Genomic DNA, 7157 nt, shown 5'->3' with positions numbered 1-7157 from the left:
CACCACATGCCAGCCAGCCCCACCCCCTGGTGGGCTGAGCTGGCCACACACACACACACACACACACACACACACACAAATAAATAAATAAATAAAATTTTTAAAAAATAAAAAGGAATATCTCAAGCTTATCTTTCTTTATGACAGAGTAGTACTCCATTATATATATATTTTTTAAAGCACGTCTTCTTTGTCCATTCTTTGGTTGATGGGCATTTGGGTTGTTTCCAAAATTTGGCTATCATAAACCGGCCACACATGTTCAGAACTGAGTAAAACACAACCATTGGCCAATGCTCTATGTTTCATGTGACATTATAGTTGCTGCATACATCAATATCTATTCCATTGCCAGTTTCATTGTTGAAAGTTTTCATCTCAGGTTTTTGTTTTGTCAGCGTTTCCCTGTCAATATTTTCATCAGGGGAAATGTTGATATCAGCACTACCAGCTTGCTTTTTGTTGTCATATGTGAGGCCAATGTTATATCTTTCTGAAATTCAGAGATTTTTCTATTCAATTCTCTTTTTTAAAGTGTTTGCGGGGTGGTGATATGGCTCAGTGGTCTAAAGCACCTATTTAGAATAAGCTTAGCAAAGCACACGGACCACAGTTCAATCCCCCAGTACCACATGCCAGCCAGCCCCGCCCCCTGGTGAGCTGAGTTGGTCACACACACACAAATAAATAAATAAAAAAGATCGACCTGAACTACAGACAGTGACCCTGTCTCAAAAACCAAAAAAATAATAATAATTATAATAAAAAATAAAGTGTTTGCAACATTTCCTTTGGAATTTATGCTTTGTTCCTGTGTATAGTTACTGCACTGGTCAACTTTTGCTCTATTAGCAAATGTGAGGGGTCAGGGAGATGGCTCAGGGGTCGGGGAGATGGCTCAGTGAAATAAGCGCTTCCCTGGCAAGCGCAAGGGCCTGAGTTCAATCCCCAATTAGTCCAAAGAAAAACAAAATGTGTTAGCAAATGTGAGATTAATTGAAAACCAATAAACCAATTGTCCAGGATCACATTCTGATTATGTTGAGAGATGGGAACATTTGGTGTATTGCTCTATGAATAAGGATCTTATGGGTGAGCGCCAGGATAAATTTCTACCTTGAAAGAATCATAGGTGTTTTCCATAATTTCATTGAGAAACAAATAGCAATAAAATTATGGAAAACACCTATAAAATTATGGAAAACACCTATGATTCTTTCAAAGTAGAAATTTATCCTGGGGCTCACCCATAAGATCCTTATTCATAGAGCAATACACCAAATGTTCCCATTTCTCAACATAATCACAGAATGTGATCCTGGACAACTGGTTTATTGGTTTCCAATTAATCTTACATTTGCGGGGCCGGGGAGGTGGCTCAGTGGAATAAGTGCTTCCCTGGCAAGCACAAGAGCCTGAGTTCAATCCCTGGCTCTGAAAAAAAAAAAAAAAACTTACATTTGCTAATAGAGCAAAAGTTGACCAGTGCAGTAACTATACACAGGAATAAAGCATAAATTCCAAAGGAAATGTTGCAAACATTTTAAAAGGTGTTTACATCTCTAAAGATATAAATTTTTATGCCATATTTTGACCCATTTTTCCATAAGTCCTCTACATTCCTGTGAACACCATGATAAATCTGTGCTAAGTATAGCAGACCTCACCTCACATAGTGAGGTATCCTAATAAATATTTTTTAATATGGCAGTTGATCCATACAACTTACTTGCATTTCAACCTTTATGTATTTCACAGCATCTTGTAATATTTCATCAATTACAATTTCAAACGTTGAACAGCAGTGTTGGCCTTCTGTACAATACATTTCACTCCTTCCAAGACTTTGACTATATTTTTCCTCCTAGTTCTAACTTTGGATCATTCCATTTGGTTGTATGACTATTCTGCAACATTTTGACTAGACAAATACGTACTCCTATCACTGTTTTCTTCATCATGCGACTTAAGGACATCTACATTTCCCATGTCTCTATCAGTCAATTCTTGCTCCATTTCACTGTCACAGCAACTTTGGCTCACATGGGTAATGTCAACATCATCGTCATCATATACCCTCACCACTCTTTTGTTATAAATGCATGTACTTTACTATAATAGATCATCATTCATGCATGAATAATCTGATGATTCACTAAAACTTGTAAATCTGGTTTTTCATGTGCTGTTGTACTGAATTGGACTATTTCCACCACAAAAATGACATGAACACTTTTTTAAAAAAATCCTGGAGTGTTTGGGTCTATTGGACCCTCTGTGATGCTTGAGTAATCATACACAAAACCAATTAACTGGAGCATAAAGTTGGATCCCAATTACACTTTGACACTTTTGTACACTCCTTGCTGTTCATCATACCAAGTGAGAAGCACATAGATTGCTTTCTGTCTCTCAGGAAAAGGTACTGAGATGCACAGCCAGCTGCTATAATGCTAATGTACAAATTTACGTTGAAAAGAAACCCAGGCTTATGCTTCAAGGTTAAGAACAAGAAGAACTAATAATATAACTATAGCCCTGGTGAAAGTCTTTTTTTTTTTTTTTTTTTTTTTGCAGAACCAGGGATTGAACTCAGATCCTTGCGTTTGCCAGTCAAGCGCTTATCCTACTGAGCCATCTCCCTGGCCCCATGGTGGAAGTCTTTAAAGTCCCATCAGGAACTGTTAATAAAGGTCTATGTAAAGGTACAGACTTTTGAGGTGCTGGATTCTGAAGGGACATCTCGAGTGCGACATTCTTGGATGATGACAGAAAAACAATCACACCTGCTTAAGAAAATGAAAGAATAGAGAAGCTTCTCTCTTTCACTTCTCTTTTTTTTTTTCTTTTTTAGCTCACAGTGCCCAGTACCCATGAATGACACCAGTTTTTTTTTTCATGGCAGTTTAGTTTCCCACTAAGATCAATGGTTCACATATCAGTTTTCTCTACAAGGATACACACAGACACACGAAAGTGCGCTTTACCAGATTTTGTGGCATGTCTCCATCAAATCATGCTAATGAAAACATTAATAATCCAAATGCAAAAAACATTTTACCAAGTTAATATTTGTATTAATAAATGTTTGAAGTATATAGTATTTAAATTCACTATCAGAAAGCATCACATACATACAACATATCTGGAACTCTTTTTTTTCTTTTCATTTGTGTATTTGGTATAGAGTCTCATTATGCAGATCAGACTCATGAAAAGTCTCCTGTTTTCAGCCTCCCCAGCACTGGAATTACAGACATGTGCCACCACACCCCAACTCTGTCACCACATAGGACCAGGATTGGTGATCAAACCCTGGTCCCAGTGCTTGCCAAAGGAGGTTGTTAGTCCACTGAGCTATCTCACTGGCCCTTGGAACTCCTTTTTTTTTAGACTCTTTTGTTATAGAAAGAAAAAACAACAAAAAATGATAGAGAATTTCAAAACAGGATGATAGGAAATTAACAATGGTCATTATGTTGCATATTGTTATCTTCATAATAGTTGCTCAGATTACCAGATATAGGCATGCACAATTGACCAAACAATAGAAACACTAACTGTTCCTTTCAATGAACTAATAGAAATTAGTAGTTCAATTATCTTAGCTATCTTCTGTATATATACCTATATTTCTCCCTACTTCTTTCTTTTCTTTTTTCCCCATCCCAGTTGTTCTTTCCTTTTGAGAAGTTTCTTTTCCTTTCACTATATCTTTTGTACCTTTTAGATCTTATTTACTCTTTCAGTTTCTTATACTACTTTCAGTTTCTTATACAATACAACATTTACACATGTGAGTCTGGTTTATTTCACTTATGAGTATGGTCTTTAGTTGCATTCATTTACCTGTAAAATTCTCAAATTTATCTTTCTTCATAGCTGAGTAGTACTCTGTTGTACAAAAATACTACATATTTTTTATCCATTCTTTGGTTGATAGGCATTTGGGTTGCTTCCAAGATTTAGCTATTACGCATTGTGCTTCTGTAATCATGGGTGCACATATATCTTTGTAGTCAATGTTTTCATTTCTTCTTGTAAAATACCCAGAAGGGGAATAGCTGAACCTAATGGAACCTCTAATTCTATTTTTTTGAGGAATATCCACACTGCTTTCCACATTGGTTGTACAGGGCTACACTCAGTGTGGGATAATTTTTTAAACCTTGCAGGAGATAAGTCCATGTTAGTTGTCACTTTTGTCCTTTGTTGGGGTCTTCCCATTGAAAGACAAAAAGTAACTGATTGGTAGGAGTCACTTTTAGGCAGAAGAAAGCATATTCTAAGTACAGGCAGGTGAACTAGGTATCATTGGGAGGAATAAAGCCTAGGAGGGTGTATGGGTTCAGGATGGTTGGATGCAGGGTTATGGTGGATGCTTTGATGGCATGAAGGTTTTCTGCTAAACAGAAATCTCCATTTGGTTTCTTTACAGCAATCAGGGTTGTCCTCCAAGTTGACAGATAATCTGTGAGGACTGTAGCTTGTGTCAGCCTGGAGATGTTGGGTAGGACTCCAAGGCAGGCCTCCCATGACATTGGATATTGTCTGACAGCAACGGGAGTAGTACCTTGTTTAAGTTCAGTTACCAAACAGATAGATGTGGTTGTTCAGCCCTCACAGAAGGGATCAGGGTAGAAGGAGGATAGAAAAAAAAAAAAAAAGAAAGCTGAGGTTAGGGGGTCTGGAGTGCTGGCCCAGAAATGAGTTTATTTTGCCTCAAGATTATATACATAAAATCCTGATCCTGTGCTCAACATTTGTCCTAGTTAACTCAATTTTCTTACTTTTCTGGGACCAGAATAGTTTCCCAGGACCAAGCCGATAAGCAGAAGAAACACTGAGTCTGCCACTAGGCCTGGTGCTCAAACTGTAGGATAAGGAGGCTGGGCACATTACCACATTCTACTTCCTTATCAGACTGCTGTTTCAGCAAGGTCAAACCAATTTTGGGGTTTGGCTTCCAAAAAGCGTAGGTAGTGGATAACACCAGTGGAGAATCTTCCGCCCATACACCTGGAAACCTTTTTTGAAAACATCAGGGTTATAGTCTTTGGGCATTTCTCATTGAAATAGCTGGCATTTTTCTTCTCAGGGCACAGTCAGAGTCAATATCAAGTCTAGGGCAGTGAGATTAGGCATAAAGATACTGGTTAGTTTGAGGTGGAGGAAACAGTTGACCCCAGCTTTGAAAGTAGGTCACATCGTAAGAGAGGAATAGGGCATTCAGGCATGTATAGGAATTTATGTTTGACAAAATGTCCCCAAATCTCACAGTATCTGCTTTGGCAGAATTTTTTCTCATTAGGGGTCCCCATGGCACTAACTACTTGAATCCTCCAGGAGGACAAAGGGGGAACAGACTGAATTACAACAGTGTATTCAGCCCTACTGTCAACCATAAGAGTCACTGGTCTTCTTCTCGATTTTAGGAATGACCATGGGCTCCTGGGGGCCCAGTCTTATGGAGCCTGGGCTTTCTTACTCATCATCATCATCATTGAAAAGTGAAAATAGGGAGTCAGGCTGTGGCAGGCTTGGTTCTTTAAAAACCATTTGCTCTTTTAGACTGAGAGGGCATTTGCCTTTCCAATGCTGTTGTGGTTTGTGTTTGGTTGTTCCCCCCCCCCAAAAAAAAAAAGAAAAAAAAAACACCTCATGCAGTTATAGGGTGAACTTCTAGAGTTTGTGATTAATTCATGATCCAGACCTGGGATTATGGGTATGAATGCTGCTGGGATTATGGGTGTGAGTACTACACACTGGCCTCAAGCAGATAGCCTGAATGCAATCTAAGGGAGATAGACTTGCTCTCTGTTGGTGTTGTTACTGCTACTCCTCTCTTTTGCTCTTGCTGTTTTCTGTTGCCATGAACTGCTGCCCTCTGTGCCTGTCTGCCTTGGAGCCAGCTGAGTATGGACTGAAACCTCCACTATCTGTGAGCTAAATAAACCTTTCCTTCCTTCATTTTGGGTGTTGGGTATTTTATCCCAGCAAAAAGAGAAAAGTAACTGAGACAAATGCCCTAGCTGCTTACCTTGGGAACACTGGTTTAGAGCCAAGCCATAGGGATGACCACCTATTTTGAATTGAGGACCCTGCAAGAAGTTGTTATCTTGGCCCCAATAGCAGGGTTGATTCATCTGGGGTTTTTCTGGGAGTGGCTTTCTCATGATCACAGCTAAAACATGGGCTCTGCAGTCTGCCTCACATTTATACACACCCCTACCTCCCACCCCACCTCCCAGTTTGTAGAAACCTTGTGGGCTATCTGAAGCAGCTGTGCAGCATTCATGTCAGCAGAGCCATCAATTGTTTTTAACCTTTCTGTGAATGTCAGAGGCACATTGTCACAAACACTGAATTTACCATCTGATTTTTTCTGGGGCCCTTGGGTCAAATGGGAAATAACTTCCGTATGCTTCATATAGATTCTCATAAAATTTACCAGGGATTTCATTGACTTCTTAAGTAATTTCAGCAGTTTTGTACATGTCAGTAGGTTTCTTCCATCCCACCTTAATTCCAGCCAGAAGAGTTTTGTGATATTGTCTTAAAACATCAAGGCCTTGGCAATAGTGAAACTCCAATTTAGACAGATGGGAGTCAAGATGGAGTTTACCCAGCTAACAGTGTCAGCAACAGTGCTTAGAACTGTAGCTCTTACCTGGGCTCATCCCCCTCAAAATCATGGGCATGTCCTTTAGTACTGAAAAGGGCCAGGAGAATTTGTTGCTCATCATCCAGTGTGGGTTGATATATCTGAAAGACTGAAGTCAGGAGCTTGATCATGGCTTGGAACTTTTTCAAGTAGGAGGGTATATGATGTTTCCAGTTGAGATCAGTGGAGCTGAAAGGTTGGTAGTAGGAAGCAGGTTGTTTATTTGGTCTCCCTTGACCACCAGGATATCCTCTAAGAGGCATCTGGAGATGTGCTAAGTGAAGCCAGTGGCTGATAGACCTTCCCTCAGGTGGCTCTTGGGAAGTAGGCAGTATTGGGGGTGGTGTAGTCAGTGGAGATGGAGCAGTAGAATCTGGGAGGATGGCTGGTGGCTGCTAGGAGCTGTCTCTGGAGGAGGTGGTGGTGGCAGCTCTGGCAGGTTGTTTTTTTTATGTGAAAAGACATTTTATTATTTGACTATTTATTACCATAT

The sequence above is a fragment of the Octodon degus genome, unplaced genomic scaffold, assembly GCF_000260255.1.
Source record: "Octodon degus isolate 3935 unplaced genomic scaffold, OctDeg1.0 scaffold00016, whole genome shotgun sequence".
NCBI lineage: Eukaryota > Metazoa > Chordata > Mammalia > Rodentia > Octodontidae > Octodon > Octodon degus.
Note: the sequence above shows the minus strand (reverse complement) of the source record.